Consider the following 24,204-nt stretch of genomic DNA (forward strand, 5'->3'; position numbering starts at 1 on the left):
CCAGCACGTAGGCTCGTGCCTTTCAGCGTGAAATGGCAACGCGATGCACGTGGCGAGCGCACCCTGCCGTCAATGCATATTCATGAAAGACGGATACGTTTAAAAACAACTTACGTTTAAACAAACGTTAACATTTCATGTGTCCTGTTTATGTGTTTCGACAATGCATCGTGTCTATTGTAAGGCTAGAGTGGAAGCTTAAAATTCGTGCTTTTCAGAAATTCACACACGAATGTTGTGTGTACAACTGTCGGTGCGGAAAAATCATGCCAGAAATAAATAGCGTGAAAAGGTTTTATATTCTGATCAGTACAGAGTGTTCTATTTACGTTTCTGGCAACAGCACAGAAACAGCACATTAATAATATCAGGCGGGAAATTGCAGATTAAGTAGATGCTCAAGAAAAGCATCTCATCCTTCACCTGCCAAGTGCGGAAACTCAAACACACAAGTGAATAATTCACATCAAATGGATAGCACCCCAGAGACAGAACACAGTTGAATGCAATCAGTGCTCGAGACAGGGCCTTTGGAACGAGCTGAACGTAGCGAAGGCTGCAGGACTCGCTCGCCCCCGTGTCAGCCATCCTCTGTATGGGGAAGTGGGGACTCGGGTGGGGGGGGAAAGGGCAGGGGGTTGAGGATTGGTAGAAGTAATCACCCCTTCCAGTGCTTTCCTTTCCATTTCCTACACTGTGCTGATCTGATACCGAGCAATAAGGGAGGCAAGAGGCCCAGAGGCGTGAGAGGAGAGAGCGAGACATAAAATGGCCGATGGACCACCGAGGCAAAGGGGTGCAGCAGAGACATCAAAGGCAAAGGCCTATATTATGAGTTGGCCGGTAGGGAAATAAAGTGCTGGTAACAACATATAGTGGCACTGTTCCGGACTAGCCAACTCCAAGTCTGCTGGTATGGGTTCTGTTCTACCGGTAGGCCTGATCTGCTGGTAGATCAGGCCCCTAAAATGGCTGAATCACTGGTACTAACGGTGCCGATGATCCGGGCAACAACTCCATGGAATGAGGAGTTACCAGCGTCTATGCCACCCATAATATTCCAGTGATACTGGAATATCGGGCAGCGGAGACGGTATGGTAGTTTCCCGGTATCCTGCCAGAATTACTGGCGGGATACCGGGAAACTAAGAATGAGCCTCATAGTTCTATAACAAAGATATGGAGGTATGTGAGAGACAGAGATAGCGAGAGACAGAGAGAGAGAGAGAGAGAGAGAGAGAGAGAGAGAGAGAGAGAGAGAGATGGACCCTTGAGACATAGGTATGAAAGACAGGCAATAGAGAAATAGAAGATGAAGAAAGAAACATATCCCCACAAGGGAGAGAGAAGGTGAAAGAGAATGTGCGCGAGAAAGAAAGAGACACATCACCCTGAGAATTAGATGGAAATCAGACTGCCTAAAGGCACAGATGTGAGAGAGGATGACCTCAAAAATGCTTAGAGGAGAGCGAAAGTCCACGACAAAATATATGTGAGAAAGACATATACAGAGTTACGTGAGGGACTCCAGAGGCACGGAAGTCGTAACGATGTGCCAGGACACAAAGCTAAATGAGAAAGACCTTTAAGACATAAGAGATACACATGCAATATAAAGAGATTGGGTGTGAGATAGCTCATACACCCAGAGGTAAGAGTAAGAGGTAAGAGTGAGAGTTATTAAAGAGTCAGTAATGGTTATGTATTGAGAACATGTTAGCAAAGGCAGGGATATCTTGACACTACCTTAGAAAGGGAATCAAGAATCAGAAGTGATCAACTTTTCTGGAATGTCTTATGATTAATTGTGATATTTATGGTTATTTATTATATTTTCTATATATTATATTGGAATTAGAGGCATGCAAAATCGATTTATCTCCTCTATGTTTTGATGTGAATTTGGTGATTTAATTACATGTGTGTGAATAGTGTGATAAGTTATTATTATAACTGTAACATCCTTTATTAAAACAAACAGAGAAAAAGTGTGAAATTGTGAAGGAAATGGTCACTGTGCCCCAGAAGATCTGCTACCTTTTCAGCTTGACTTACTATGCCGGAAATGAACTGTGCCAACTACGAGTGTGCCACACGTTGCAAGTGCGCAACCAGAAGACCACGATGGCCACCTATTCTAACTCTATTTTGCATATGTTGTGCAGGTTTGCTGAGCAGTGAAATGACATCATAGATTGCTGCAACAATCACAGCAAAGCTTTACATGTGGCAAATGTAACACTGTCAGTGGCAGCTCCTTTCGAGTGTCAGGTCTGCATTACACATTTTTGAGGAGGCCCCCAAGACGGTTATTTGTCCCAATTCGTCCCTGCGTGAGATTCTTCCTTTGAGGGACTTGCCTGAGCTCAGCCTGACCAACATGCCCAGGGTCTGTGCCTTGGCATGTGATGCGCATGTTGCACCCGATGGGAACGGACTCTCTTTAAACCTTGTGCGGTGGTCTAGTTGAGTTGGGTTTACATTTAGCACTGAGCACCTGCTCTCTTCATTTGGACCCATTCTTAGAAGGAAAAGTGTAAGCTTTTCATCTATATGTGTTTGGGGTTGAGAACTAGAAGCAAACTTCTCAAAGTGGAGCTACTGTGCAAATCTGCAAGGGTGATTCTCCATCAATTGGAGAAAGGATTCAGGCAGCAGCTTGAACACCAACTTGCCCTTATTTTGCCAACTACCCTGGGCATCCCAAGCTCAAATACAATGGGATTGATTGGCAGCACATCACTGAAATCTGTTGAGAGACGTTGAGCTGTGTGGGCACAGCTAGGGGGTGGGGGGGAGTCAGGGGAACAATGTGCAACACTTTCATCCATGCAAGTGAGAGATCAGCATGAACAGACATCACCATAAGCCACAATATTCCAATTTTTTGGTCACATCACTCATGGGAATGGATGGTAAGCCATTACTGTGTTGATATTGCAAGTGCTCCATTTAGCCAGTGACACTTTTTTGAGATGCTGTAGAATGGCGTATATGCACCCTTTGCAGGGTGAACTTTGAGAGACTGTTTTAGTGCAGCTGAAGCTAATGTACTGAAGCACAGAAGAAGACTTGTAGTGCTGCATGTTGATTTAAAATAGATGAGCACTATGTTGTGATAGACTATGAAACATCTGCCCTATACCAACACACCAGCATGGATGATGACAATGATGTGTTGTGTGAAATACAGACCTGGGATGTTTCATGATGCGTGTGGTTCAGGAATAGACCACTGTAGTGGTGACTCTGACTGAAAGGTCCTGTTTAGTTGCTGTTTTACAGATGCTGTTGACTATAAAGAAAGTAATATGTTTGAATCCTAATCACACCACTTGTCAAAAGTCCTTATTTTCACTGCTACGGTGAAGCCACACACAGAGGCTCTTATGCTCTTCTAGAAGGTACAGCCCCCCACTAAGGTTCTTGGACACAGCCTTCCACTAAGGTTTGCAAGCTCTTTCACAGAATGCAGACACCCACTAAAGTTCTCAAGGTCCATAACAAGGTAAAACCACCCAATCAACCCCTCAAGATTCCCTGCAAAGTGTTTCCAAAAGATATCCATCCCTCCCACAGAATGCTGCCAGTGTGGTTGGTGGGTAGTCTCCCTGTGAGGCAGTCCCACCCCCATTCCTCCTCCCCTACATATTACAATACAGGAGGGATGTATTGTGGAGTTTACTATGCCTCATCACGTTGCCGACCACCACTACAACACTGCAATTTAATTACCCCTGGCTAACAGGCTGCCTTCAATAAACACAGTATTTCCCTCCATGCCTTCTTATGTAATCCCAGAGGTCATGCATATATGTAATATTATCTTGCATTTATATAGCGCCTCCTGCCATGGGTTATGGTGTTGAAGTGCTTTTGCCTGTCAAAGAGGCAAAGGAGGAGTATGATAGGACATTCAGTAGTGGTAGGAAGGTCAAAGGTGGGTAGATAGTTGGGAGGAGGGCGAGGGAGAGATAAGATGCTCAGGAAGGCATGAGCAGGAAAACGTGGAGGACATATTTGTACAATTGGACTAAATGTATTGTGAGACTGAACAGTATTCTGTAGGGAGCAACCCCAGGGAGATATAGTTGAAGAAGAGGTGTTTGATGTGTGAGGGGTTATGTCGGAAATGTACTCACTGCATGGTGAGCCTGGGCATGTTGAAGCAATGGCCAAGAAAACACATTTAGCAAAGCCATTCTACTTACTTTCCTAGGAACCCAACAACATTTGGGATGGGTTGTATGTCAAAAATTCAAATTGCCAAGTGTGTAAAATCTCCCTCAAAAGTGAGCAGAACACCTCACATGTTTAGACTTCATCATTTATGTCATGGTTGCCAAAACCCTAGGCTTGTGCATGTGTGGAATATGCTTAAGGACACAACGCCTGCCTATAGCGTAGCTGTGGTCAGACTGTTGAGCCTTCCACAGTGTTATGGTGAGCTAAGGCATGATGAAACCATTTTTGAAGTAATTATGGAGTCCTTGAGATCATGTTTATAGACAGGTGCTTCCAGTGGTGAACCTCCCCCACCTGCTTGTTGGAGTAGTGTCAGAAATAGGGCCTGCTGCTGGACACAACTTTCAACTGGCACTGATTGGGCAGGTAGGACGCGTGTGAGGGTTTGGGTATGGTATGCTGAATATCACTGCCATGCAGTACACTGGGCTGTGCTAGGATCCTCTCCCTCCTCTCCACCACCACTGGAGGAGGAAGTGGTGGCTGCATGGACACAAGTGACCACAGCACTCCTGGTTGGTGGTTGCCATTGTCCGTAGGGTGCAGCAGTTGCCCTTTCCTTTCTCCCCACTTGACCTTGTTCGCACAGCCTTCCACATGCAGACGTCCTCAGGCTCCTTCCCCCTGATGTTCTTCCCTGTTTGCAATGCAAATGTGTCCCACACCAGGCCCACAGCAGGGCTCTGAGGTCTTTGTACGTGGGGTTGAGGTTTAGAAACCATTGGCATCCCCTTATGCATGACTTTTCTTCCTCTTCTACTGAGTTAGGTACAATACCTTCTTAGGCCCCACTGCAAACATGTCCTACCCCACATCTTCGTCCTAGCAATCTCAGCAGCACCATCACCCTGCAAGGGGGAGCCCATTTCCTCCTCTACACCCCCAACTAGACAGGATGCATCCCAAACTACTCCTCAATTGTGGTTGCTTCGTCATCCCCCTTCCCCAACACGAGAAGAAATGCCTTCCAGCTCATCCAATACCTCCAATGCTTCTGTTGGGTTGTCAACACGAGGCTCTTCCTCCCCTGCCACTGTGGCATGTTTCACTGCCAGCTTCTCCGCTGATGGCTCTACCTACTTTCCAACTCCTCTCCAGTGCCTCAGAATGACCCAATAAATCAGAGGACCAGAAATGCTGTGTGGCCTGGGACTGTGAACTGGCACCCAAAAAGCATATGAGGTACCTTCCATCCATCATGGGCAAATCCTCTGCCTTCTGCAAGGAGAAATGAAACTTCTCCTACTCCCCAGCCTTCTTCCGCTGCTCCTGCCAGTGTTGCTGGCCCACCATGAGAAGTAAATTAACAAGGAGGGTCCTGGGAGTCTCGCTGCCAGACATTAGTCCTGGTTGTGAGAGCCTTACACAGATTTTTTACCTCACTATCTTTCACAGAGGAGAAATATCCAAAACATATCTGTCTTTGTCCTGCCCTGGGGCAGTCCAGCACCGAAACGCTAGGCAATTCACCTCTGAAGAAGAGTACCAACAGCAACCCCAGACACGTGTTTCGGTCTGGTTGGACATCCTCAGTTGGGTGGAGCTGTGCCTCTCTAAGACTAGTGAGTGATCTTGTTGTGGAATTGCGGCGGGTGCACTACACTACAATCCCACTTTTGAACCTGCTGCTAAAAATAAAACCCTACTCTGCGTCAGAGCTATACTAATACCATACATTTACAATAATATCCAGAACAGTGCATGAAAATGAGAGGGGAGGCGGTGGAGGGCGCTAGGAAACTGTTTTTGTCATGTTTTTGATTTCTGAGTAAATGAATAGTTGTAGAAACCTCTTTTTGTCTTTTCAAAAAAGGAGAAGAAATGCTGTACGGAACAAGAGGAAAATGCAACAGATCTTTCTTTTTTCATGTGGGCAAACTAGCAGCATGCACTGTTCTATACTAAACACACCATACGACCAAGGCAGAGGTCGAAGTGGGCGGGACCAGTCGGGAGCGGTGCTGCCTTACTTTTTATTTTTAAGTTTCATTGTTCCTATACTTTTATTTGAAAAAGAAACCATTCTGGAATGGTTTAATTTTAAAATAAAAGTGTAGGAAGAAGTTTAAGGTTGCACTTCAGTGCACTGAACATTCCCTTAAATAACAGGTGTGTTTGTTTGGGGGTTTGGATTGTGTATGGGAGGTGTTGCAGTGATGGGGTTTGTGGAGAGCGAGGCAGACAGGCAGGGATCATAGCTCCACTACTTCTTTTCATACACTTCGACCACTAAGGGACAGCCAATTGGGATACACAAAAACACTTAAAACTATTAAAGTACATAAGAGACCAACTCCAAACAGATGAACCTCTTCAACCCCCTAAAAACATTGTTCCAGGGATCACATGTCCCTCCAAAACAAGCTCCAAGTGCGAGCCTGCCCAGCGCAACATCTCCACTCACAGTATAATAAAACCCACAAAGGGAAGGAAGCTGGCATTATAATAGGGGGAGGTACGTTTAGGAGAGCTGTGGGCTTTGACTGGATGAACAAGCTAATCAAATCACCTGAGAAGGCTCTGATTGCATATTAAAACATGACAAATACACCTGTTATTCATCACGAGATCGGTGGCCACTGTTTGAACAACAAATATTTGCCACAGACCTGGGTGCAACTGCAACTTTGCCCAGGTTTCACCAGCTCCGGATGGATGCATTTTCATAGAAGGATTTTTCTGTTACTGCAGGTCTGTCTTTGCTGAGGTTTTCCTGGCCTAGTCAGCAGATCAAAGACCAGTGAGAATAAAAGACTTTCGAGGAATATGCACTTTGATATATCCAATACTTCAGATGCCATTTAGGTCACTCTGACCTGCGCTCTGGCTTGTAATAAAGTTGCTGTATAGTCTAATTGAAGTAAAAGCAGAGTCCAAATGGTTCTTAAACATGAATATCCACTCTACTTTATGAAATCCATTATCCACATCAACCATAAGCACTCCAATCCATTCATCCATGTTCTCACAAAGAGGCTGCAAGCCTAGAAGAGACCTGGGGCCTCATTACACGGATGGCGCTATTAGCACATGGACCAAGGTGCTATTAGCACCTTGGTCCATGCTGGTAAAATACCGGCACCGCCTTGGTGGAAAGGGGAATTATCGCCCCATTCCAAGGTTGGCGGGGCAGTAATTCCCCCTTCCACCACTGCCCTTCCCCATTCCCATTTTTGCCCCATGGGGCATAATGGGAATGGGGAAGGTGCTAATTACGGCACCGCAATTTTGCGGTGTCGTAATTAGCACCAAAGACCCTTACCGGGTTGGTTTTTAACGCCTGCAAAAAGCAGGCGTTAAAGCACCAACCCGCTAAGGGACCTCGTAGTAAGGCGGTAATGGTTAACGGTGACCGTTACCATTAACGGTGACCGTTAACCATTACCGCCATCCGTGTAATGAGGCCCCTGGTGTGTTATTCTTTTCCTTCTTGTATAAATCTGCACTGATCCATTCCTACCTAATAAATTATGGGCCTCATTTACAAATAGTTTTGTGTGGCGCAAATGCCCTTTGCTCCATAAAAGGGCACGCTGCGCTGCCCAAAACTATATAAACCGATTTACAGATAGGACTTTGTGCTGTCCTTCGCACAATGCACAATGCTTGCACGCTTTGTGCTAGGTGCGAGGCAAGGGCCAGAGCAAAAAAGAAGGGGGTGGAATATACAGACGTCCTCATTAAAGTAGGGAAATGAGGTATAACATGGGTTTGGGTAGGGAGGCACAGTGCAGATGTACAAACACGCCCCATGAATTGCAAACAGACTCATAGTCACAGATTCAATCATGCATCCGTGCCAACTGTAAAGGACTCAAAAGATACCGCCACCCATGACCAGCCACAAAGTAGGACTGCACCATGAAATCCCAAGCATGAAAAGCACCATGACATCCAAGGGAAACGTTTCAAACATTCCCGTTCCTGCATTGCTCACAATCATACTTCTTCATAGGTGGGGGAGAAGGATGAGGAGGGCCAGAATCCTGCATACAAACACAATATTCGGTATGCCAGATGAGGAAGTGTATGGCACATACCGCTTCCCTCCACATGTCATCCTTGATTTGGTATGGGAGCGGAAGGATGACTTGGTGTACCGAATCATGTGCCCTGCCAACTGTTCCCCTAGGAGCCCTGCCAGAGCCCTGGTCCTTCCTGGGCTACAGCATCTGGGTTCACTTCAGTCTGGACTCAGGGAGTGCACGGGGGGGGGGTGTTAGCTTGCCACCATGTACAGGTGCAGGGGAGGTGTGCGCCAACTGTGCCAGATAGGCGCTACCTGTAGTGGACACTTCCATTGCATCATTGTGCCCCCTCGGAGTGGGGGCTAAAGGAGACAGGCTGAGATAAATGTTTCAGTTAGCAAGACCAGCCACAACTCAGGCCATCAGGTTGAACCACCCCGGCCAGATTGCTGTGCGGCCATGTGGTTGTACCTACCTTGAGGCAAACATCCAGTTTCTGGGGCTTCATGCACACCATCCATGGCCTGGGACCAGTACTTAAGCTGTCATCCACATACCAAGGCCCAGACTCTCTTTCATGCCTCCCACAAGCTGGGTGTAGCCACTCTGCCTTCTGCCAGCTGTCACAGAGGCCACCTGGAATGCTAGACTGAATTAAACTGGAGACCACACTCCCCACTCACCACGCACCCTGCAAGTGCACCCAAGGTGGGTTTGAGTTTCATATGCATCCCTCAGCACAGCTGGAATGACGTAAACCCTTGCAGCACAGCCACCACCACAGTGGCAAGGTATAGGCCCGACACTCCAGCACCATACATGTTGGGGGCTGATTCATTTGGCCAGTCAGTTGTTACACACTCCTTGATGGATTCAGAATTGCATGGCCACTGTCCCCGTGTCCCGGGAGGATAGCTCAGCGGCAGCGTGCGCGTCTTGGAAGCAAGCCGACACGAAGCAACAACGGGATCGATCCCCGGGTCCGCGCTTAGAAACCTCTGGGAGTTTAAAGCGCGTTATAAATACGTAACTAAGACAAAAAAAACAACACAATCACACAACTAAGAAAAACAAACAATTCCTGTAACAGCGCCTCGATGCCTGTGGGCTGTGAGCGCTTTATAAATGTTAAATAAATTAAATAAATTATGTTAACCAACAACATTTTCTATGGTCTGATGAGTGTAAGCATCAGGCGACTCCACCCAGGGTTCGGTTCATCCCATGGCACCAGTTCACCGGGGTCCACACCAGCAAGCCAGGATTCTCACCCATTGGAAGTTTGTGGATGGTTTGAGATCTTTTTGGCACCACAACCTCTCTTCATTTGCTTGAGCAGATAGAACTGGGGTTTCTGAAAACCAGCTATCCTGAGAGGGACGTGGGAGTAAATCAGCTACTAGATGATTCAGTTAGTCTTTTTCCCCTATACACAAGTCAACGATTTGCACATCAGGACCGCTACAGACATCCAACATACTTTCCTCTGGCTTTGCCCTGCTCAGGCATGGTTCTCCATATTTCGTGTCATCCCACACACGCTCATGCTCCACCCCCCAACATAGTGGGTGTGTTGGTCTGGTAGTGCTTGGCCCTCAGAGTTGCCCCATGTTGGACTCCTCGTCCATATTTTAGAATGGGTCAGGTAGGTAGGTCAGGTAGGTAACCAACACCACTGCAGAACCTTGGCAGCTTTCGTGGGACTCACTGCCTGGTGGCACAACATGGTTGGCACACACTACAGACAGTGCACCCTAGTCAACAGTTGCACAAGGAGCAGTGGTCCAGGTCCCACATGCATTGAGGCATGCACCAACGCTTGGGTCCTGCAGACTACCCCCGAGAGTGTGAAGGTCAGAACAACTTGAATGAGAGGAGTGGTGCCTGCAACATGCATGTCTACCACCAGCATGGGGTGGGGCAATATCTTGGGAACGGTCGTAATCCCAGACAGCTGGGGTGAAATGTGCTTGGTGGAGAAGGGCGAGGGCATGGCTCAAGTGGGACTACACAGCCACGCAGTGCCCCTGTACCTTCAACAAACAACCCCCTTCCACACATTTGAGGTGTCTGGCTGCTCAGCCTTTGATCTGTTTGGAGGGTAGGGTCACCCACATAGTGAGGCCCACCCCAAGGAGTCATACCTTTGAGGTAACATGATCCCCAAGCAGGTGTTGGCTAATAGCTTCGGAGAACAGCCAGGGACTGCATGGAGTCCAACCATAGATGGAACAAGTGCACCAAATCTATCCCATGGAGTGTGGGGAGACAGACAGAGAGGCCGCCCTGCCATCCACTTGCAAGTCAGTAGAGCTTCTCTTGTTGGGTAGACACCCTGCTGTGTGTGAAAAATAGTTGACTTCCCAGAAGAAAGCACTGAGTAGGTCAGGATTGGTTGTGGCTTTGCATGGGACATGGCGATGGGCCAGCTTGGGGATGTACGGTGGTTTCCCCACAGAGCCTGAGTTGGACTGCAAGTACCATGTGGAATGCATACAGGACCCTGACACACTGTCTATAGAAATCTGATGGAATGTGTTTAAGCTTACTTCTAATCTGTTTACCCTGTGTGACAGAGGGGAGGTTTGGGCATAAGATAGTGTCCAGCCTTCTTATAGACCCAATTGGAGACACATTTCAAATTGATGGCCAACAGGACTTCCAGAGCAGGCCGGCCATCTGGTAGTGCAGTGCATTCCAAGGGGCCTGCCCAGAAAATAACCTGGCTAAGGACCAGCAGGCCCCACTGGACAGAGGGATGGTGAACCCACATGGGTGACATGCACCTGTGTCCAGGGGCAGCACCCCAGGCCATCCTGGTGTGATAGAGCGTTTCCCCTTCAGGGAGGGATAGGGAGGCAAGAGCCTATTCTCAATGGAGGTGAGTGCAACCTTTTTACCTTGTCTTTACTAATGATGCAGGTGGCCTGTCTGTTTTACATTGTTGGCTCATTGAGGGGTTTCTGTCATTTATTCCAGTTGCATATGGAATTGTGTTACGTTAAGTGGAGTCCCTGTCTTGCTGTCCACTGTGAGTTATGTGTGCGAAGCATACACGTATTGTAGCTTCTTGACAGGACAATTGTCATGTTCCTTTCTGTAAGTGAACAGTAGGTAACATACATTCAACAGTTGTCAAGATAGTTATCTTGTATGGTGCTCTGAGAGTGTAGGTGGTTTCTCTTTCTCAGTTGCAGCCTAACAACTGTGGAACTCTACTGTGCTGCCCCTCCACGAAATCACTGACCACCTGCCATTTCAACTCACTCTCAAGACATTCCTGTTTTCAGCCTAGCCTCTGCTATTTCTTTTATCTATTGCCTAGTCTCTTGCCTAAGCGCCATGATGGCCCAGTTGGTGATAGTCACGCATTAGAAATATTTTTAGCATAACATAACATAGGTGTTCTACTGATGTACCTCTGATTCAAGCTTAGTGCCAGGGTGATGTCATTTCTGGAAGTGGAGGGGGAGTGGCTGGGGTGTCATGGTGATTTGGGGAGCACATTGGTGGTGCACGAATTGTGAGGAGGTGGAGTGGCTGCAGAGTCACGTAGATTTGTGGTGCACCTTGGTGGTGCATGTATTGTGAGGAGGGGGAGTAGCTTCAGAGTCATGTGCGCATGTGCAGATTGGTGGAAGTACAGGGACTAGGAATAGTGGGTGTAGGTGCAAGTTACATTTGGGGCACGCAGACTGGCAGAAGTACAGGGACTAGGAATAGAGGATGTAGGTGCAATTTGCATTTGGGATGCACAGATCGGGGTAAGAACAGGGACTAGGATCAGTGTGTAGAGAAGCAGGTGAATGCTTTCTCACTAGTTCCTGCCTCCTCACCATCAACATATTGAAACAGCAGATGAAGGGCTATGGTTGTGACCCCTTGAGTAATCCCACTACTGCATCGAGTGTATGGGAGATGTTATGCACTCAGAAAGCCATTTAGAAGGTACCCTTGCACTGAAAGTGTGGAAGGATGCCGCATGGAAGGATGTCAGCACGCACCTATGGACATCATAGAGCGTTAAGTGAAATCTGACAAAGGTAGAGTGATGTCATAAAGAAGATATTTGTATTTAAGCTGAAACAATATGAAAATACGTAAGAGTGACAATGTAACTGATGCACCAAGAGAAATAGGTACCTGAAACTAAAGTAATCATGGATGTAAAGAAGAATGTAGTAACTCACTGGTTAATAACTGTAAATATGCAGTAACGCAAGATAAATGAGAGACATAGAAGCTTTCCATAGAGGAGTATATAATGTGGCAAGGATGGCCATGATAGAAAATGGATGCTGACTGAAGTTGAAATCAACCAAGTTACCTCAGACACAGACCGAAGCTACAGAATCAGGAGATGCTGCAAATACAGCTTGTGTGCAAAACAGTGATGAGTTGAGGTTGGCCTAGGATCAAGGATACTATTTTAAGGAATAATTGCAAGTCACAAGGGGAGTTACATGGATTAGCCCTCAATTTGAGACATTCCTCTTAGTTTAAGGAAGAAGAAAACATCTGCAACAGCCAACGTATTGGACAATTTAAAGTTATGATGTCTGTTCAAGATAGAGTGAGCAAGTCTGTAGAGGCCAAGAGGACCAATAGCACCCTGCATAACTGAATCAAATTGTAAATAAGAGGCTGAAATAGACACATATGTGGTCCCTTCACATGCGACTCAGAAGTTGAAGACAAGGGCTATTCATTAGAGCCTCAAACGAAGATAGTGGTGTGCTCACACTCCCTCAAATGTTCCAGGATGGTGAGCAGGCTACAAGGTCAACTACAGATGTAAGACTTTGGCTTTTGGCGGACCGATGAGGGGTGATGGATTAATTGGGAGACAGGGATTAATCTGATGCCATTCAAAGCACCTAGACTTAGTTTCATGTATGTGCTGCTAGAGAGCTGAAAGTCCAATGTTAGGATAGTATGCCAACAAATCAGTGGGTTTAAGGGGCAAGCTCTTATACAATGTTGCATAGACATATCTGCTGCTAATGTGTCCGCTATAATAAGTAATATATGTATTTAGAGGTATTTCAATGTGTGTCTGACAGATAAGGGGCAGCCAATAATGTATTTTTTCTTATATGTTCTCTATGTAGATATGTTCCCTTAACAAATCCCTTCATTTGATAGGTTTTTTGATTTGCCAAGTAGGATGGCGTCATAGATGATGCATATTGGGGTATAAGACCTCTATGAAATCAAGTTACACTGTGAGTGTGCATGCATCAGTATGATGCCCAGTCAGTTCTCCCTTCTTTATTAAATGAGAATAAAGTAGTACTTTGCCATATTCCTTGAGTCGGTCTGGTTATTTGGTCTTTAATCTTTATTTGTAATTCCATCTACCAAAAAAGACACTTCAAAGTGCTAGAGCCCATTTTGGTAGCAGAGGATGGTTTTGACACATCGACCTAGGCCAGATCCAGACCCCCGAATGCTTGGCTGCCAGAAGACCGCAGAGCTTCCTGTGGAGATCGGCGTGCAGAGTCAACTGCAAGAAGATTCGGTTGGCAGGTCCCGCTTTGATGAAATTCCTGGCTGGTCCCTGCAGTTGCCCCGTGGACGGAAGGCAAACTGGACGAATGAGGGAGAGTCGTTGCAGAGGAACTTGAGCTGAGTCACGGATGTAAGTAGAAAAATAAAGGAGGCAAATTAGGGGGAGGGATTGTGTTGTAAATAATATGTACACCAGTAACAGGATTTTTTGGGAGATAATGAAGAGAATAAGTAGATACCTTGATTCCTGGTTCCAGGGGGAGCAGAAGGGTATGCACTAAAGTAAAGATTCCAAAAAGATGAGAAGAGATACATTTATTAAACATAGTAAAGGAAGGCGTACACAGTAACATTGAAAAAGTGCCCATGTGTAGGGTTATAAATATATCAATAAACAGCGTTTGTTGTGTTTAGACTAATACATATAAAACAATAGTAAAATATTATGGAGATTGGTGAACATTTGGACCAAGAGATTGACATCAATCAGGAGGGTAAAAATCAAGAAGAGATTCTTAAAATGGCAATAATAAAAGAACAAGATAATAAAAATAGAAAGAAACTGTAAATAAAGGAGCAAACAGAACATTGTTGTATAGATTTTTAACTAAAAAAGAAGTAGCTCAAATATTTTTGTTGGGATTATGATCAGTGATTGAAGGTGCCTGCACCAACTGATCAGTGTTGTATATTTGATAAAATAAAGAATCAAATAAAAGGACGGGTAAGTATTGACAGTCGTAACTGACTTGTCATCATGGGGGACACTCTTCTTTAACATTTGTGCAGGACGTTGCCGAGATGCACAACGAAGATAGGGAAATATCATTCGGAATGGGTCAGAGGAACGACTAATAAGACACTGATGCCGTGGCCTAAGGAGGATATGCTGTCAAAAACCATATTGCGGCATATGGCAACAAATGGTGTATGTCAATGTATTGGCTCACCAGAGCAGGGCGGTGGAACCGGCCACCCCCAAAGGCCGTCCCACAAGGCTTTGGGATCTCTCTGCAGCTCTTCTGTGAATCCAGTCAACTGCTGTGCCCCTGCAGTCCCAGATGCCTGGAGATGCCTCCCACATGACAGAGGCATCACCCCCTGCAATGATGGCCCCTGCCGATAATACAATCTGCACTGGTGCCTTACTGTGTCCTAAATTGCCCTCTGATAGGCTCTTAAAGACAGATGGTGGAGCCGGCTACCACCAGAGGCTGTACCATGAGGCCTTGAGAGCTCTTACAGCTCTCCACTGCTCACCGCCGTTGCTGTGGGGAAATGCTGACCATGCTGCCCTATCAATCCGCACCATCTGAAAGGTAAGTCTGACATGCTGCTATGCACTTCCAGTGCATTTGCTGCAATGTTTAATGGTTATGGCCAGGTTCCCGGCCCACGGTACTTCCCTGCAGCCTTCCCCATACATTTCCTGCCTTCAGGAGTCTAATGTGGACCCCCTTCTTTCCCCAGTCACCTGGAATAGGCAAAAGTGGCACCTCCCAAGCTCCCCACCACCTACACACATGCCAGTATAGTGACCAAAACCCGCACAACTGTCAAAACACTGACTTCTCATTGCCAAACACTGCGATGCGCAGAACAATCCACTTCTCAATACCAAAGGCCCACACCCACTGAATATGCCAACACCAGATAAAATAACTCCACCAGTTGCTCTAATGAGTCAACCAACCATCCAAGATCTGCACCAAAGAGGTTACCAAAACGGCCTCTACCGGACTCCACCTGCGACTATTAAGGAGCCAGCCCGCCCACTGAAACTCACACAGAAGCAATCCCCAACCCGAAAAGTGACCACACTAGTTATCAGTTACACAAAACCACAGGAAAGGAGTCTGCCCCATACCTTAAAGAGTGCCTCACATGTACCCACCTCTCCCTTAGCATCAAAGCGATCCAAAAAACAAATGACTACCTATACACCCGACCCAGCGCCTACTCAACTTCCACAGTCAGCCGCTCACAAGCACCCAAAAGCCATGGTCACTACCCCAGCCACTACTGCGGGAAGATACACTACACTACTCACCAGGCATCACAGAGTTAACCCCTCCCACCTATCATCACCCACCACGTCAGGAAACCTCAACCTCAGAGCCAGAACCCACACCAAATGTCACTGCCCACATGCTACCCCTAAACCCTTGCTGTGCAACATGCATACCAGCACCAGCATAGTCACTCCTACTAGCACTAAGCCAATGAGAAAGAAGACCCATACCTCCCCTATGACCCCAACTTCTTCCACCACTAACCTTCAAGCCCCTCTCCTCTACTGAGCTCTCATCAATGCAAGGTCATTTCCTGCCCATGCAATAGTCATTGACAACCTAATCTCCACCAGAAAACGAGACATATTGGCAATCTCAGAAACGTGTCTCAACCAGACTTCAGGCCCAGCCTTATCCCTAGCTCTCCCAGAGGGCTACACCATACTTAGCTGTGACAGAGCAAGCACCAGTGGCATAGATGTAGCACTCATATATAAAGACTCCATTATAATTAGACCCATTAATAACACAATGGAGGGCAACTGTGAACTCCTAATAGTAAAATTCGCAACCACCCATTCAAACTCTATCATCATGCACATCATTTACAGACAGCCTGGTCCTGCCACCACATTCGAGGAAGAGATCATGCACGTGATTGGGAACACCATTAAGCCATCCTCAAGAGTCTTACTCTTGGGCGACCTCAATTTAAGCCTCCATGACCCACTGGACACTACTGCTACTGCAGTGAAAAATGCCCTGACTGACCTAGGCTTCACTCACCAGGTCACGGATCCAACCCACATCAAAGGAAGAACCCTGGATTGGGTTGCAGGCTTGACCAGCCAAGTCTCCATCACCTCTAACTCCCCTTGCCCATGGTCAGATCATCATGTCCTATGCTTTACCTTCCCCCAGCAAAATTAACAACCTCCAGCCACCCAAAGTCCTCAAGCCAAAGGAGTAAACCTGGCAGCACCCCTTCTCCCAATAAAGTTCATGTCAACAAGCCTTAGTAACTCCTGGTTCACCCCTGACCTCCTCGTCTTGCGCACAAAAAAAACGGCAGGCGGAAGCTATCTGGAGGACAGTCCAGACTATCCTCCCAAAAACCACCTTCACCCCTATATATAGAGAATACAAACAGGCCGTCACAGCAGCGAAAGTGGAAGCCTACAACTCCAAGATAGCCCTGGCCAACTGCAACTCGCGATAGCTATTTAAAATCCTCAGAGAATTAGAATCTCCTGCCCCACCAGCCACCACCTACAACAAGGATGAGCCCTGGTGTACCAACATTCATAATGCTATGAGTCTTAAAATAAGATCCCTACAGCAAATATATTATTTAAAACAAACCTTAGTTTTCCCCACAAACCCTCCCTCCAACATAACCAAAACACAGCCCTCACCACCCTTCCATTTCAGAGAAGTCTCGGAAACAGATACAAATGGCATTCTTAGAAATCTCAAACCAACTAGATGTAATGGAGACAGCTGCCCTGCCACTATCATCAATGACTGCTCTAAATCCCTGGTCACATTCATCACAAGATGTATAAACTCCTCATGTTCGTCTAGCTGGGTTCCAATCAGTTTAAAAGAAAAACCTCTCTGGACCCACTATCTCCTAACAACCACCAGCCCATCATGACGGTAGCCTTCCTACTAAAGATTCTAGATAGAGCAGCATATAACCAAATATAGCTTTACCTTGAAACAAATCATATATTAGGAATGCGCCAGTCGGGCTTCCAGCTTCCTTTAAAATGTCAAAATCCATTATAAACTCTGTTCATTTTTATATCTTTTAAATACAAGATTGTAGGTGAATCTTACAGTAACCCAGTCTGGAGCTAGTCAACTATTTAATTCTGATCTGACAGTGCCTGGCCTGGGAAAGTTGATATCTCAGCTTGACACTTCCTTGCTACAGGAAGGCTTAAGTAATGCTAATGGTTCCCGCATAATGACAACAAGCAGTACAATGGGGCCTCAGTAGACTTTCGTCTGGGGCTGAGCCAAAGAACAAAGGACAGGCTGAGCATTGACTTCTGCTGGGAGGGGCAGGAACTTCCCCCTCCAGGAAGGGAACACCCCCCCCCCTGATCAAAAGACTGGAAAGCTGCTACCTGAGAAGGGGAGGTTACAAATGAGAACTTTGATGTTAAATCCTTATGGTTGATTAAAGTTTAGAACTCTTTAACTGAGCAACCTAAAGAGGAACAAATCTGAAAATTGGTAGACATTAAACTAATTTCAGCCATGTGATTTGAAGACATTGATAAAACTTGTACCATGTATGGAACCAAAGTTATGAAAAATGTCTTATTGTAGCAGAATGATCAATGTTGCAAACCTAAAATTGTATGTACATGATCCACTGATCAGCACCCAGAGATGTACCGAATTAGAAATTATTAATCCAAACTGTTATAGTTGAAATTGATAAAATCCCTAGAATTACCAAGACAGCTCGCACAAGGATGGGGAGTGAATGTAGACAATCGAATATAAAATATATGTGTCCAATTTTATTAGGGTACATAATGTTAGAAATGTACATTTGTGCAAAAGTTATGTTTTGGGTAAAATCAAGGTGGGAGTTCCTAAATACTGTCGTAAAGATGACAGCTCTGTTCAGACCACCAACCAGGACAAAGCACATGCCTGTAGCCACTCACAGACATGGGGGTGTGTTTCTGAAGTTCTGCCCATGCCATAAACTTTGTAATGGATAAATATAGGAGTTTCACTACACATAGACACTGCTTCCAGAACCCATCCAGATGTCCGTAGAGAACCTTATTCCAGAACTCTTCATCTTGTAGCTGACTCCAGAACTCTTTGAAGATCCAGATGTCTTTGCAGAATCCAGACTTAGCATTGCTGAATTATTGCTAGCTTGACCCAATTGCAAACCTCCAGAACTTAAAAGAATAATTCTGATTCAGCTTTGCTTGCTACCATTAAGGCTTGCCTGCTGAAACTTGCATCCTGTCCAGTAACCAGAAGGGCCCATCCTAATCCAGCCTGAGGCACAGTCCAAAATAGACCAGAACCGCGCCGCTGATCCAAATCCCGCCAGAGGTGCTCTGATGCTGGTAGACCTGATCCACCCAATGACCAGAACTGATGGTCCAATTTAATTATAAAGGACTGTAAGTATGAACAGGAAGAACAGTGACCCATAGTATATCTGCATTGTATTATCTCTATCTCAACCCATCCCATCCTTAAATTCAGAACCATACTATTGTTAGAACTATTCTTGCGTTGACTTTTCTCTCATCTGTATTACCAAACCATAACTCCCTAGTGATTTTGACTAAAGTAAATCCCAGAGATCGAATATCGACCATGGACTGGTTGAGCTGGCCACGTAGCTGTGAAGTTTCATGTGTGGCATCCTCTTTTTCTTAGTCCTTAATAAAGTATAAGAAAATCCATCTGTCATTTTTAAAAACCGAATTTCTGTTTTCATTTTCATGCCTATTTTGCAAAAACGCCTCTCGCTAAAATCTCTATAACTTCTTCAGTTTTAAAGATAGAAATGAAATTTCAACTCTCACTGATACATTAGACCCTTAGCTACACCCACAACTAAACACAGTGTATGTGACCCATTTTTCTCCAATATTGCATAGCAAATGTTTGACACGAATTTGCAATTTTAGCCAAAGTTACATGTGTCTTTTGCCCATTTCAAAGTGCTTCTTCCATCCCATACTGATCTGAAGTGTGTACTGTTGTTTATATTATAGCGCATGTGTGTTAGGACCTGTTTAGTGTTGCTTTCCTTAGAACTTTAAATTTAAGCATTTTTGGACCCTTTTGCATTATTTTACAAAGCCATTCTCACCTGTCAGTTTAAAAGTGTCATTTGCCAAAACATTTTTTTCTCTCTTGATTGGGGAGGGACAATTGCCTATAAACTCTAGAACTTGTCTTTCATTCCTGAATACCTGCTGATTACTCACATTTGTGTAGGTTTGCTTATTTGTACTTCAGTACTTTGCAGGGGGAAATAGTAACCTAAACGCTATCTGTTCACAAATCAACACTGTTGTTTTTCCTGTGCTTTCTATGCTGCATCATTATAAGTGAATTTGTTTGCTTGACTTATATTCTGAATTGCATTGTCACCGGTAAGTGATTGCTCCCCTTTATATATATATGTATATATATATATATATATATATATATATTCAATGAAAAAACTTTGTTAAAGGGACGTTATGGTTAAGTTGCGCTACTAAAAACCTATGAAATTCAGTGAAAAAGCTTTGTCAAAGGGACGTTATGGTTCCAAGTAAAACCGAAAAACCCTTGAAATTTGCCAGTTATGGTAAGCTAAGCAGCCATAACTCGCGCCACCACCGTGCACTGCTAAGACTAACACCCAGGACATCAAAGATGCGGCGTCCCAGTGTAGGAAGGAAAATCTTTTACCAAGATGGCCACCATGGAAAGGGAAGGCGGGGTGTATAAAGAACACAACAGAGCATGAGCGGGGGGTGGGGGAGACACATGGGCATGAGCGGGGGTGAGAGGGAACAGGGTACAAACGGGGCATGAGCGGTGGTGGGGGGAACACGAGAGAGACACGGGGTATGAGCAGCGGGTGCGGAGGAACATGAGGGAGACATGGGGTATGAGCGGGGGGTGGGGAGGAACACGAGGGAGACACGGGGCATGAACGGGGGATACAGGGCACACATGGGACATAAGCAGGTGTGGGGGGGAAAGGAGAGAGACAAGGGGCATGAGCAGGGGGTGGGGGGAACACGGGGGAGACACGAGGCATGAGCGGGGGATGGGGGATAACACGAGGGAAACACGGGGCATGAGCGGGGGTGGGGGAACACGAGGGAGACACAGGGATTGAGCTGGGGGTGGGGGCAACAGGAGACAGACACGAGGCATGAGCGGGGGGTGGGGCCAACAGGAGATAGACACAGGGCATGAGCGTGGGTGGGGAGAGCAGGAGACAGACACGGGGCATGAGCGGGGGTGGGGAGAACAGGAGACAGACACGGGGCATGAGCGGGAGATGGGGGAACAGGAGACAGATACGGGGCATAAGCGGGGGTGGGGAGAACAGGAGACAGACACGGGGCATGAGCGGGGGGATGGGGGCAACAGGAGACAGTATGGGCATGAGCGGGGGGATGGGGGGGCAACAGGAGAGAGACACGGGGCATGAGCGCGGAGTGGGGGGAACAGGAGACAGACACGGGGCATGGGTGGGGGCAACAGGAGACAGACACGGGGCATGAGCGGGGGTGGGGGGAACAGGAGACAGACACGGGGCATGAGCAGGGGTGGGGGGAACAGAAAACAGACATGGGGCATGAGCAAGGGGGGTGGGGAGCAACAGGAGAGCTACATGGGGCATGAGCGGGGGGTGGGGGGTACCGGAGACAGACATGGGGCATGAGCAGTGGGTGGGGGCAACAGGAGAGAGACACGGGGCATGAGCGGGGGGTGGTGGGGTACATGAGACAGACACGGGGCATGAGCGGGGGGCAACAGGAGAGAGACACGGGCATGAGCGGGTGGGGGGAACAGGAGACAGACACGGGGCATGGGTGGGGGCAACAGGAGACAGACACGGGGCATGAGCGGGGGGTGTGGGGAACAGGAGACAGACACGGGGTATGAGCGGGGGTGGGGGGAACAGAAGACAGACATGGGGCATGAGCGGGGGGTGGGGAGCAATAGGAGAGAGACACGGGGCATGAGCGGGGGGTGGGGGGGTACAGGAGACAGACACGTGGCATGAGCAGGGGGTGGGGGGCAACAGGAGAGAGACACGGGGCATGAGCGGGGGTGGGGGGTTACAGGAGACAGACACGGGGCATGAGCAGGGGGTGGGGGGCAACAGGAGAGAGACACGGGACATGAGCAGGTGGGGGGAACAGGAGACAGACATGGGGCATGAGCGGGGGGGTGGGGAGCAACAGGAGAGCGACATGGGGCATGAGCGGGAGGTGGGGGGGTACAGGAGACAGACACTGGGCATGAGCAGGGGGTGGAGGGCAACAGGAGAGAGACACGGGGCATGAGCGGGGGGTGGGGGGTACATGAGACAGACACGGGGCATGAGCGGGGGGCAACAGGAGAGAGACACGGGGCATGAGCGGGTGGGGGGAACAGGAGACAGACACGGGGCATGGGGGGGCAACAGGAGACAGACACGGGGCATGAGCGGGGGGTGGGGGGAACAGGAGACAGACACGGGGCATGAGCGGGGGGTGCGGGGAACAGAAGACAGACATGGGGCATGAGCGGGGGGGTGGGGAGCAACAGGAGAGAGACACGGGGCATGAGCGGGGGGTGGGGGGTACAGGAGACAGACACGGGGCATTAGCAGGGGTGGGGGGCAACAAGAGAGAGACACAGGGCATGAGCAGGGGTGGGGGTTTCAGGAGACAGACACGGGGCATGAGCAGGGGGTGGGGGGCAACAGGAGAGATACACGGGACATAAGCGGGTGGGGGAACAGGAGACATACACGGGGCATGGGTGGGGGCAACAGGAGACAGACACGGGGCATGAGCGGGGGGTGGAGGGAACAGGAGACAGACATGGGGCATGAGCGGGGGGGTGGGGAGAAAACGGGAGAGAGACACGGGGCATGAGCGGGGGGTGGGGGGTACAGGAGACAGACACGGGGCATGAGCAGGGGTTGGGGGGCAACAGGAGAGAGACACAGGGCATGAGCGGGGGGTGGGGGGCAACAGGAGAGAGACACGGGGCATGAGCAGGTGGGGGGAACAGGAGACAGACACGGGGCATGAGCGGAGGGTGGGGGAACAGGAGACAGACAGGGGCATGAATAGGGGGTGGGGGGCAACAGGAGAGAGACATGGGGCATGAGCGGCGGGTGGGGGAACAGGAGACAGACACGGGGCTTGAGCGGGGGGTGGGGGAACAACAGAGACAGACACGGGGCATGAGTGGGCGGTGGGGGGCAACAGGAGACAGACACGGGGCATGAGCAGGGGGTGGGGGGCAACAGGAGACAGACACGGGGCATGAGCAGGGGGTGGGGGGCAAAAGGAGACAGAAACTGGGCATGAGCGGGGGTGGGGGGCAACAGGAGACAGACACGGGCATGAGCAGGGAGTGGGGGGAACAGGAGACAGACACAGAGCATGTGCGGGGGGTGGGGAGAACAGGAGACAGACACAGGGCATGAGCGGGGGGTGGGGGGCAACAGGAGGAGACAGACAATGGGCATGAGCGGGGGGTGGGGGGCAACAGGAGAGACACGGGGCATGAGCGGGGGGTTGGGGGAACAGGAGACAGACACGGGGCATGAGCGGGGGGTGGGGGGAACAACAGACACGGGGCATGAGCGGGGGGTGGGGGTCAACAGGAGATAGACACGGGGCATGAGCGGGGGGTGGGAGGAACAGGAGACAGACACGGGGCATGAGCGGGGAGTGGGGAGAACAGGAGACAGACACGGGGCATGAGCAGGGGGGTGGGGGGCAACAAGAGAGAGACACAGTGCATGAGCGAGTGGGGGAACAGGAGACAGACACGGGGCATGAGTGGGTGGGGGAACAGGAGACAGACACGGGGCATGAGTGGGGGTGGGGGGCAACAGGAGATAGACACGGGGCATGAGCGGGGGGTGGGGGAACAGGACACAGACACGGGGCATGAGCGGGGGGTGGGGAGAACAGGAGACAGACACGGGGCATGGGCGGGAGGCATGGGGGGCAACAGGAGACAGACATGGCACATGAGGGGAACAGGAGACAGATACGGGCATGAGCGGGGGGTGGGAGAACAGGAGACAGACACGGGGCATGAGCGGGGGAACAGAAAACAGACACGGGGCATGAGCGGGGGGTGGGGGGAAGGGGAGAGAGACACACAAGGCATGAGCGGGGGTGGGGGGAGGGAGAGAGACACAAGGAGCATGAGCGGGGGGTGGAGGGAGGGAGAGAGACACACGGGGTATGAGCGGGGGGTGGGCGGGGGGGAGAGAGACACACGGGGCATGAGCGGGGGGTGGGCAGGACTAGGAGAGACACACGGGGCATGAGCGGGCTGTGGGCGGGAGGGGGAGAGACACACGTGACAGGAGCAGGGGTTGGGGGGATTTAGAGAGACACATGGGGCATGAGCGTGGGTGGGGGGAGGGAGAGAGACACACGAGGCATGAGCGGGGGTGGGGGGAAGGGGAGAGACATGGGGCATGAGCGGGGGTGGGGGAGAGAGACACACGGGCATGAGAGGGGGTGGGGGGGAAAGGTAGAGACACACGGGGCATGAGCGGGGGATGGGCGGGAGGGGGAGAGACACACGGGGCATGAGCGGGGTTGGGAGGGAGGGGGAAAGACACACGGGGCATGAGCGGGGGGTGGGGGGAAGGGGTCGAGACACTCGGGGCATGAGCGGGGGCTGGGGGGAAGGGGAGAGAGACACACGGGGCATGAGCGGGGGGT

The sequence above is a fragment of the Ambystoma mexicanum genome, chromosome 2q, assembly GCF_040938575.1.
Source record: "Ambystoma mexicanum isolate Mex_15411 chromosome 2q, UKY_AmexF1_1, whole genome shotgun sequence".
NCBI lineage: Eukaryota > Metazoa > Chordata > Amphibia > Caudata > Ambystomatidae > Ambystoma > Ambystoma mexicanum.